The sequence below is a fragment of the Lolium perenne genome, chromosome 5, assembly GCF_019359855.2.
Source record: "Lolium perenne isolate Kyuss_39 chromosome 5, Kyuss_2.0, whole genome shotgun sequence".
NCBI classification, from domain to species: Eukaryota; Viridiplantae; Streptophyta; class Magnoliopsida; order Poales; family Poaceae; genus Lolium; species Lolium perenne.
Genome location: NC_067248.2, coordinates 32,044,484 through 32,056,597, shown reverse-complemented (window position 1 = coordinate 32,056,597; position 12,114 = coordinate 32,044,484). Strand labels below are relative to the sequence as shown.

At 44.2% G+C, this 12,114-nt stretch overlaps 1 long non-coding RNA gene across 1 annotated transcript; it reads left to right on the top strand.

Annotated features, from left to right (window-relative positions):
• The first annotated feature begins 6,226 nt into the window (after positions 1–6,226).
• LOC127304497 (uncharacterized) lies at positions 6,227–7,137 on the top strand. Its single transcript, XR_007853410.2, has 2 exons — positions 6,227–6,762; positions 6,885–7,137. It is a non-coding gene; the product is annotated as an uncharacterized lncRNA (long non-coding RNA).
• Positions 7,138–12,114: the final 4,977 nt, after the last annotated feature.

Genomic DNA, 12,114 nt, shown 5'->3' with positions numbered 1-12,114 from the left:
CCCGCCACCCTCTCTCAATCCTATAAATAGCACGTTCCCTGGAAGCAACTGAGCACACCACCGCACTCACCACCCTTCACTGCCTCTCCACCACTCCACCACTCACCAAATCATCGCCGGAGCTGCTCCAATTTGAAGATCGACGCCGCCAGTACCCGGAGGTCACCGCCGTCGATTGGAGCTGTTCCAGGAGGAGCCGCCGGTACCAGGAGCTCCGCCGTCATCCACAACTTCACCGAGCACACTGCCATCCCTCGCTGGAGCCCTGGTTAGCCCTCCGACCCCCTACCTGAGCCACCGGTGAACTCCCCTCTCGTCGGAGATGACGATGAACCACGGCCGTAGATCCTCGATCTAATCCAACGCCCCAGCTTCGCCCATACCGTTTCGGGTTTAAACACCCACTGACGGGTGGCCCCCGCTGTCAGGCAGCCCGCGCGGCACTGGACCGTGGCTGGGCTGGCCTTGGGCCGTTTTTAAACCTTTGGGCCCAGCTAGCTTTTCCCGCCGGCCTTTTATTTCAAACTGGATTTAATTAATTCAAATGATTTTCAATACTGCTGCCACTTTGAATTTCAATAGATTTCAATTGGCTAAACCAAATTGGATGAACTTTATATTGTTGGAAAGCTAGTGAAATTATCTACAACATGCCACTGGTCCCATGACCAGATTCTTTGTAGAATTAATGTGATAAAAATAACAAGGCAGGGACTTTTCCCCATTCAAATAAATCTTAAAAATCTACCAAAATAGATATTAAGTTAATTCCAACTCTAATAGCTCACATTTGACTTACACTAATTGTTTATGCAATAAAATGGTGTGGTCACTTTGCATGATCATGCCATAGTTTAATTAATGAATGATATGGCTAGTTTAACTAGTTGATATTGTCCAAAACTATTACAACAAATTATGTGGAGTCTTATACTTCATTTAAACTTGTCTCACATGAATTCATGGGATGTTTGGACCCCTGGTCCTAAACTCTCTTATATGAATTACTTGAGATTTAAATCATATGTAGTGATATTAAATGATATGAGGTGATTTACCTCATTTAAATCATTTTCCCAAATGATGATGATGAACATTTGACTTAGGTCAATATGAGTTCATATATGATTGTTTGAGAAATTAAATCTTAAGAAGATTTCAATGAGAGGAAATTATTTCTCAAGAACCCTATGGAAACTATCATTTACATATTAAATACAAAGAAGTGAATTCCTTTTAAACAACACAACCCATGCACCCTAAGTAGATTATTTTGTGTGCATAGAATAGTTTGTGTGTTTATATGTGATGTATGGAATAGCCATTGAATTAGTGAGTAATTATACTCGTATTTAAATTTAGACGGTAGCACCGGAGAGTACACCGAAGAAGAAGGTTGCTACCAAGAGGAGGAGGAGGAACAGTTTGAGAACTACCAAGGCAAGCTAATATTCTTGCAAAGTGCAAAGCCCCTTGGGGCAAGGCACCATGATTCTTACCTTTTCTTACATAAGCCTATCCCAAGTTTTTACATTACAAGTTTTTACTTGTTTTCTCAATGAGTTACTTTTATAGTTAACTTTGGTCAAAGTACAAGTTGGTTACTAGAGTAGTGAAGTTAGTCTCCATCAAGCAAGAAAGGTAGCACCCCTCATGATTTAGAGCTAGTGCTAATGAAATAAAACTTGACTACTCTAGATGGGAACATTGTGATTTTGAAATGAATTTGAAACCTTGGAATGATGATGCATTCCATTGAATGATTTTTGAAGGTGAATATGACCAAGAGAAGATAGTGATTTTTGATAAACAATGATGTTGGTTTGAATGCGATACCTTTCCAATTATTAAGTACCCCCACAATACCTGATTATGGGTAGGGCTTAACTAGAAGTTTAAACATCTTACTATGGGTTCCCTCTGAACACACGTCATAGGGGTTACGCTTGAGGCTGCCTCCGTTGTTGAGAAATGATGTGAAATTGAGGTGAATTGTACGGCCAAGCCCTGTGCAGTTCCCAGGTTGACAGTTGGTCTTCACTGGGAGGCCAAGCTCATGGGGAGAGGTGCTCATACTAGGATTTGTAAGTGAAAGGTTATGGTTGATGATCCACGTACTGTGTTACGATGATTCGGGGTAATCCCGACGGATGAAATCAAATGTTGTGGCACAAGTGTGCAACCTCTTGATACGTCTCCGACGTATCGATAATTTCTTATGTTCCATGCCACATTATTGATGTTATCTACATGTTTTATGCACACTTTATGTCATATTCATGCATTTTCTGGAACTAACCTATTAACAAGATGCCGAAGTGCCAGTTGCTGTTTTCTGCTGTTTTTGGTTTCAGAAATCCTAGTAAGGAAATATTTTCGGAATTGGACGAAATCAAAGCCCAGGGGCCTATTTTTCCACGAAGCTTCCAGAAGTCCGAAGGAGAGACGAAGAGGGGCCACGGAGGGGCCACACCCTAGGGCGGCGCGGCCCCCCCTTGGCCGCGCGGCCCTGTGGTGTGGGGCCCCCGTGCCGCCTCTTGACCTTCCCTTCCGCCTACAAATAGCCTCCGTGACGAAACCCCCAGTACCGAGAACCACGATACGGAAAACCTTCCAGAGACGCCGCCGCCGCCGATCCCATCTCGGGGGATCCAGGAGATCGCCTCCGGCACCCTGCCGGAGAGGGGAATCATCTCCCGGAGGACTCTACGCCGCCATGGTCGCCTCCGGTGTGATGTGTGAGTAGTCTACCCCTGGACTATGGGTCCATAGCAGTAGCTAGATGGTTGTCTTCTCCCCATTGTGCTATCATTGTCGGATCTTGTGAGCTGCCTAACATGATCAAGATCATCTATCTGTAATTCTATATGTTGCGTTTGTTGGGATCCGATGAATAGAGAATACTTGTTATGTTGATTATCAAAGTTATGCTTATGTGTTGTTTATGATCTTGCATGCTCTCCGTTACTAGTAGATGCTCTGGCCAAGTAGATGCTTGTAACTCCAAGAGGGAGTACTTATGCTCGATAGTGGGTTCATGCCTGCATTGACACCGGGACAATGTGAGAAAGTTCTAAGGTTGTGTTGTGCTGTTGCCACTAGGGATAAAACATTGATGCTATGTCTAAGGATGTAGTTGTTGATTACATTACGCACCATACTTAATGCAATTGTCTGTTGCTTTGCAACTTAATACTGGAGGGGGTTCGGATGATAACCTGAAGGTGGACTTTTTAGGCATAGATGCAGTTGGATGGCGGTCTATGTACTTTGTCGTAATGCCCAATTAAATCTCACTATACTCATCATGATATGTATGTGCATTGTCATGCTCTCTTTATTTGTCAATTGCCCAACTGTAATTTGTTCACCCAACATGCTGTTCGTCTTATGGGAGAGACACCTCTAGTGAACTGTGGACCCCGGTCCAATTCTCTTTACTGAAATACAATCTACTGCAATACTTGTTCTACTATTTTCTGCAAACAATCATCTTCCACACAATACGGTTAATCCTTTGTTACAGCAAGCCGGTGAGATTGACAACCTCACTGTTTCGTTGGGGCAAAGTACTTTGGTTGTGTTGTGCAGGTTCCACGTTGGCGCCGGAATCCCTGGTGTTGCGCCGCACTACATCTCGCCGCCATCAACCTTCAACGTGCTTCTTGACTCCTACTGGTCCGATTAAACCTTGGTTTCTTACTGAGGGAAACTTGCCGCTGTGCGCATCACACCTTCCTCTTGGGGTTCCCAACGGACGTGCCAACCACACGCATCAAGCAAATTTCTGGCGCCGTTGCCGGGGAGATCAAGACACGCTGCAAGGGCAGTCTCCACTTCTCAATCTCTTTAATTTGTTTTTGTCTTGCTTAGTTTTATTTACTACTTTGTTTGCTGCACTAAATCAAAATACAAAAAAAATTAGTTGCTAATTTTACTTTACTTGTTATCTTGTTTGCTATATCAAAAATACAAAAAAATTAGTTACTTGCATTTACTTTACTTATTTCATCATGTTTCCTTTTAATTTTAGCACAAAAGACATACCGGTAGGACGTGGGTCTATAGTTGGGAGAAATAATATAGAAGAATTCTTCAACCATGTTAGTACTATTGAAAATTTTGAAGATAGACACTTGGTAGACCTTGCGCCTACTTATGAAATTGCTGCTGCGCATTTAGTTCGCCTGTTGGAAACTAAATTTGTTAATCTTAATCCTATAATCCAACACATGTTTTTCACACTTGGCGATATGGAAGAAGGGGAAAAGAAAGATTTTGTATTAGAAACCCTTCTTAGAGAATTTGGTGGTCTAGCAAGAGAAGCTAGAAAGGTGTTTGCTAAATTTAATATGCTTGGTTCTCCTACTAATTTTGTTAGTCTCCTTGAAAAGATGGATATGGATAGAATAAGATACACCAATAATATTGATGATGGAGGGGAGATCAAAGCACCAATACCATGTAAGCTCCTAGCTATGAATGATGCACTAGAAAATAACTATGCTTGGCTTGTTCCTGAAAATTTGTTTGATGAGAGTAGCACGCCTAAGACTAATGAAAAGGGAGATGCTAAAACCTATGTATCTAATATACTATGCCTGGTTGAGAAAAGCCCACACCCCGCTGTAGAAGTACCACCCTTCGATAATACTTGATACACACTTTCTGCGCCTAGCTGAAAGGCGTTAAAGAAAAGCGCTTATGGGAGACAACCCATGTTTTTACCTACAGTACTTTGTTTTTATTTTGTGTCTTGGAAGTTGTTTACTACTGTAGCAACCTCTCCTTATCTTAGTTTTGTGTTTTGTTGTGCCAAGTTAAGCCGTTGATAGAAAAGTAAGTACTAGATTTGGATTACTGCACAGTTCCAGATTTCTTTGCTGTCACGAATCTGGGTCCACCTCCCTGTAGGTAGCTCAGAAAATTAAGCCAATTTACGTGCATGATCCTCAGATATGTACGCAACTTTCATTCAATTTGAGCATTTTCATTTGAGTAAGTCTGGTGCCATTTTAAAATTCGTCAATATGAACTGTTCTGTTTTGACAGATTCTGCCTTTTATTTCGCATTGCCTCTTTTGCTATGTTGGATGAATTTCTTTGATCCACTAATGTCCAGTAGCATTATGCAATGTCCAGAAGTGTTAAGAATGATTGTGTCACCTCTGAATATGTCAATTTATATTGTGCACTAACCCTCTAATGAGTTGTTTCGAGTTTGGTGTGGAGGAAGTTTTCAAGGATCAAGAGAGGAGTATGATGCAACATGATCAAGGAGAGTGAAAGCTCTAAGCTTGGGGATGCCCCGGTGGTTCACCCCTGCATATATCAAGAAGACTCAAGCGTCTAAGCTTGGGGATGCCCAAGGCATCCCCTTCTTCATCGACAACATTATCAGGTTCCTCCCCTGAAACTATATTTTTATTCCATCACATCTTATGTGCTTTTTCTTGGAGCGTCGGTTTGTTTTTGTTTTTTGTTTTGTTTGAATAAAATGGATCCTAGCATTCACTTTATGGGAGAGAGACACGCTCCGCTGTAGCATATGGACAAGTATGTCCTTGGTTTCTACTCATAGTATTCATGGCGAAGTTTCTCCTTCGTTAAATTGTTATATGGTTGGAATTGGAAAATGATACATGTAGTAATTGCTATAAATGTTTTGGGTAATGTGATACTTGGCAATTGTTGTGCTCATGATTAAGCTCTTGCATCATATGCTTTGCACCCATTAATGAAGAAATACATAGAGCATGCTAAATTTGGTTTGCATATTTGGTTTTTCTAAGGTCTAGATAATTTCTAGTATTGAGTTTGAACAACAAGGAAGACGGTGTAGAGTCTTATAATGTTTTCAATATGTCTTTTATGTGAGTTTTGCTGCACCGGTTCATCCTTGTGTTTGTTTCAAATAAGCCTTGCTAGCCCAAACCTTGTATCGAGAGGGAATACTTCTCATGCATCCAAAATACTTGAGCCAACCACTATGCCATTTGTGTCCACCATACCTACCTATACTACATGGTATTTTCCGCCATTCCAAAGTAAATTGCTTGAGTGCTACCTTTAAAATTCCATCATTCACCTTTGCAATATATAGCTCATGGGACAAATAGCTTAAAAACTATTGTGGTATTGAATATGTAATTATGCACTTCTATGCCTAATAATAAAGCAAAAAGGGTTTCCGTCGTCCGTTTTTTTTTTTGCCACTTATGTTTTGTCAAAATTACATGTTGTGCCACCGGCAAGTCATCCCAAAGCGTTACCCATCGAACGGAAAAAAAAAAACAGCTGTTCGTCCCGGCATCTTCACTTTCCCCACCCCAATCCGATGCTGAGCTGCGGCCTGCCGGACCTCGCACCGCCCGTCGTGCTCCCGCAGCCGCTCCAGGACAGGAGTTCTTCGATCCCTTAGCACGCCGGCCCAGATTGGCACCGATCCATCCTTACCTCTTTTCCCTCTCCAATCTCGAGTTCTTTTTATGTCCCTGGTTCTGGATCTGGATCAATTCATGTGTTCGCCACCTGTCTTCGAAGCAGATGCAGCGTCAGGCTCCGTTGCCGGTGTGGCTAGATCCCAGGCCGTGTCCAGCACCAGGCCGTTCAGCGACGTTGTCTTCAACCCCGTGGCCCTGGCTGCCTCGGTGCTGCGGCTGCACATCCGGGAGTGGCAGCGGAGCTGGCCGAACAGAATCTCACTAGCGCCAAGCGCGGGGTGAGCGATCTCACACCAGACCTCCTTCGTACCGCTGCGGGGTGAGCGACCGTGTACCTCACTAGATCCCCTGTTTTTCCTGTTCTTTTGGGCCTGGATGTTGTTAGGTTCATGGCTGAAAATTTCGTATTCTTAAACTTGGTCTGTTTGTTGCAAGATGCAGTGCGATGCAGACAACATAGACATATATGTACACACCACGGGAACATGCATGGCCATCGTGATGTTTCCGTCATGGCTGCGATAAGATCAAGAGGAGGACGTGCACCTCAATCAATCACCGCAAGCACCTGGATGCTTTGCTTCGTGCATGGACACACTGACTTCAGTTTTTACAGTACTGACGTGTGGTGTATTTTTTTCACGGAAGAACTGTCTTGAAAATCCCCAAAACAAGCTACACTTTTTGGCCCAAACACTGGCTCTCCCACCCCCGCATCCTGCATGGCATATTCGTCCCCCGTCAACATCCTCCGCGCTGCAATCTGGGCCTGGCGCCAGCAGCTCGAGTGGAGACAATATTTCAATACGCTTGATTTGCTATAGACAGTATTTCAGTGTACTGAGACTAATCCACTGTTTAGTTAGCAATTTCTTTGTTGCTAGCTACTGATAGGTTAGAGCATCTCCACCCACGGTCCCAATAGCATTTTGGGAGCTGGCATAGCGCGGCGATTTTCGAGTCCAATAGAAGCGCCGGCAACCCCGTGCCGGCCTTCGCGAAGGGCGCGAATCGGGCGCGCTGGCGCCTCGCGGCACGACGGTTTTTACGGGTGGGGGCGTCTTGTCAGCGAGAGGATGCGAAGGTTCGCATCGGAAACGACGCGGAAAGGTTGGTCATCGGTGTTTAATGGTCTCCCGCGCGGAAACCGAGGCGGCGATGAGGGCAGCGACTAGCCACATGGTGTCCACTTGCCTACGCCGCCGTAAATACAGGTAGTTGGTGTCAACACCCGGATTTTTAAGTCCGAGTGCCTATTATGTCATACATCGCAATCCCAGGAATATTGTTGTTGCGAGGCATAATAGTTAAGTATCACAGTCATCATTCATTACAAACCATAAGCCTTACAAATTGGAATCACATGATCCATATTACACGAATAGTTGATCTATTGATCAACGAACAAACACAAGTTCATAGTTCAACATAGCGGAAGCGTAAGATACAAGGACTCTCTAGTCCACAGGCCAACGCTTGACGTCGGAAGGCGCTTAGTTGTCGTAGGCATCCTGCTGGTCATCTCCTTGGTCGTCTTCATACTCTGGCCATTTGAATAGCCAGGGACAAAGCCGTGAGTACGTTGAGTACTCGCAAACTAATACTAATGGAGGTGCTAGACATTCTAGTAGGGTTTGCTAAGCTCTAGTTTATTTGCATAAAGCTAGTTTTAGTTCACAAAGTTTTGAGAAAAGCTTACTCAAGTGCTAACTAACTCAAGGGGGGAACATTAGTGTCATTCCCACCATTCAAGTGGTGATTTCAATTCAATTCACCACAAGTCATTTCACCATCAACCTTTTCAACATCATTTTCAAAGATATGACATCGGAAACTGTATGGCCTTTCCAACCGTCCGTAACCGTGGACGCGGCTATTCGAATAGGTTTACACTCTGCAGAGGTTGCACACTTGTGCCACAACATTTGATTTCATCCGTCGGGATTTCCCCGAATAATCGTAACACAGTACGCGGATCATCAACCATAACCTTTCACTTACGAACCCTAGTATGAGCACCTCTCCCCATGAGCTTGGCCTCCCAGTGAAGACCAACTGTCAACCTGGGAACTGCACAGGGCTTGGGCCGGACATTCACCTCATTTCGCATCATATCGTATCGTTTCTTTTGTGGTAGAGGCAGCTTTCGGCATAACCCCGATGACGCTTGTTTAGAGGGAACCCATACTAAGACGCATAAACTTCCAGTTAAGCCCTACCCATAATCAGGTATTGTGGGGGTACTTGAGAATTGGAAAGGTATCGCATTCAAACCAACATCATGTTTTATCAAAAATCACCATCTTCTCTTGGTCATATTCACCTTCAAAAAAAATCATTCAATGGAATGCATCTTCATTCCAAGGTTTCAAAATCCTTTCAAAATCACAAGTCTCCCATCTAGAGTAGTCACATTTAGTCTATTAGCACTAGCTCTAATTCATGAGGGGTGCTATCTTGCCTTGCGTGGAAGAGACTAACTCACTACTCTAGTACCCAACTTGTACTTCGACCAAAGTTAACTATAAAAGTAAATCATTTAGAAAACAAGTAAAAAAACTTGGGGTGGGTTCACCTAAGAAAAGATAAGAAACATGGTGCCATGCCCTAAGGGGCTTTGCACTTTGCAAGGATAAAAGCTTGCATAGTAATTTAGCTTGCCTTGGTAGTTTTCAAACTGTTCCTCTTCCTCCTCCTGGTAGCAACCTTCTTCTTCATGTACTCTCCGGTGCTACCGTCTAAATTTGAATACGAGTATAATTACTCACTAATTCAATGGCTATTCCACACATCACAAATAAACACACAAACTACTCTATGCACACACATAAATAAACTAGGGTGCATGGGTTGTGGGATTTAAAATAGAATGTGTATTCCCTATGTAAATGATAGTTTCCATAGGGTTCTTGAGAAATAATTTCCTCTCATTGAAATCTTCTTAAGATTTAATTTCTCCAACAATCATGGATGAACTCATATTGACCTAAATCAAATGTTCATCATCATCATCATTTGGGAGAATGATTTAAATGAGGTGGAACACCTCATACCATTTAACTAACACTACATTTGATTTAAATCTCAAGAAATTCATATAAGAGAGTTTGGAACCAGGGGTCCAAACATCCCATGAATTCATGTGAGACAAGTTTAAATGAAGTGTAATACTTCACACAATTTAATTCTAATAGTTTTGGACAATATCAACTAGTTAAACTAGTCAAAATATCCATTCACAAAACCATGGCATGATCATGCAAAGTGACCACACCATTTTATTGCATAAACAATTAGTGTAAGTCAAATGTGAGCTATTAGAGTTGGAATTTACTTAATATATATTTTGGTTGATTTTTAAGAATTATTTGAATAGGGAAAAGTCCCTGGCTTGTTATTTTTGTCACATTAATTCTACAAAGAAATTGACCATGAGGCCAGTGGCATTGGATAGAGAATTTCAGTGGCTTTCTAACAATGTCAAATTCACTAAATTTGGTTTAGCCAATTTGAAATGGTTGAATTTCAAAGTTTGGGCAGTATTGGATTGTTTGGAAAATGTTTAAAACGAATTTGAATTAAACAGGCCGGCGGGAAACCAACGTGGGCCGAAACTGTTTAAAAAGAGGAAAACGGCCCAGCAGCGCATCCAGTGCGCGCGGGCCTGCTGACAGGGTGGGGTCCACCCGTCAGCCTCCTTTAAAACCCGAAACGGTACGGGGCGACGTGGAGCGTAGGATTAGAGAGTAGATCGACGGCTCAGAGCCATCGTCTTCTCCGGCGAGATGCCGAGGTTCTGGCGGCGAGCCTAGGGGGTGGGAGAGCTAACCAGGGCTCCCGCGGTGGCTGGCAGTGTGCGTGATGTCGATGTGGACGACGGCGAAGCTCCTGGCACCGGCGGCGTCTCCTGGATCGGCTCCAATCGACGGCGGCGAGGTGCGGCACTGGCGGGCTCCGATCTTCAAATTGGAGCAACTCCGGCGACAATCGAGTGAGTGGTTGGGTGGAGGAGAAACAGGGGAGGATGGTGAACGAGATGGTGTGCTCAACTTCGTCCAGGGAACGCTGTATTTATAGTTGGCCAAGGGTGCGGCGTGGCCGTGAAGAAGTCGACCATGGTGCGGCTTCTCCGGCAAGCGATCGAGCTAGGCGAGGTGGTGGCAGTGTTCTACGGCTCCTGGCGACGCTATTGGCGGCGACAGCGGGGTCGGGCGGTGGCTAAACTGGTCGCATTGCTTCCGTGTCTGCCGTGTTGGTCGCGGGATCGCGTTGTCGTCTCCGGCGACGGCGGGCACGGGTCGGGGTCGAGGGCATGTCTGGTGGCTGCGTGGCGACGCGGCGATGCTCAACGGCTGGTCAGCGAGTCCAGGGCGTGCTCGTGGTGACGGCGCGGCGCGTGGCCAGTGTGTGCCCGCGGCGTGCACACGCGCGACGTGCGCGGCGTCCAGGGCGCCATGGACGCGTGCTGGTCTCGGCGTTGTCGAGCTCCTCCTCGACCAGGGCTGGGCTAGGGTGGCGTAGGAGAGGTTGTGGCACACGGTGGCGCAGGGGCCAGGGTTGGGGAAGCAAGGGGAGAGGGGGTGGTGCGGCATGGCCGGCATGTGGCCGGCATGGCCATGCCATGCTTGCTCTCTCTCCCTCCTTAGCTCCACTATGCTTTATTTAGGGTTTAAGGGGACCAGGGAGCATTGTAGGATAGCTTTGGTTTAAATTTGGATGAGGTAGATCACTATTTGCAATAGTTGCAAATAGTGCCCAATTTTGGAAAATGCAAAATTATCCAAATTGGAAAAAGTTCAAAAGGTGAAAGTTTGTGATATGTGAAGGTTGAGATAAGTTGTAATTGACCAGAGATGAATGGAGGTGGTGGTGGAAAAATTAGATTTCAAAATTTGGCCAAAATGGCTAAGTGGAGATTGTTGACAATGTTAAAAAGTCAAGACTTTGGATGAGCATAGCTAGTGATCCAAGATGAATTTGGCAGGGTGGTCTTCATCAAAGTTGTTCACCTTGATGTCGACTTTGAAATGGTGCAAAGAGTTAGCAAAGATTGGTTTGGGAAAATTGAATTGCAGGGGCTCAAAGTGGTGATCAGACTAAAATTGGCAGATTTGGTCATCATCACATGTGAGTGGGAAAAGTGTTTGAAATTCATTTGAATTGTGCAACCCTGGTTCCAAAAGTTGTAATAAGTGTTTAATAACATTATTCCACTAATGGTGAAGACCAAATAGGTCTAGGGTCAAAATTTATAAAAATGCCATAGGGCATATGTGAGGGTTTTTAGGGTTTTGCCTTTTATTGGAATTTTCTTCCACTTTGATTTATTTGGTTGGTGATCTTCATATGATCACTCTAGGGTTTTAGAGCCCATCAAGATACAAGTAACAACACTCATCATGGCATATCACTCAAATGCACAAGTCCTATGCATGGTACTATATGCAAAAGAAAAGTTTTTTTGTTGGTTTGAAATTTTGCTTTCTGAATTCTCTAACTTTCTTTTCATTGAAATTTGGGGTGTTACAAACCCTTCCCCCTTACAAAAGATCTCGTCCCGAGATCGAAAAGAAAGTTAGGTACTAAAGAGATCTGGGTACTCCTTCTTCATGAAGTCTTCGCGTTCCCAGGTGGCTTCATCCTTGGTATGATTACTCCATTGGATCTTCAG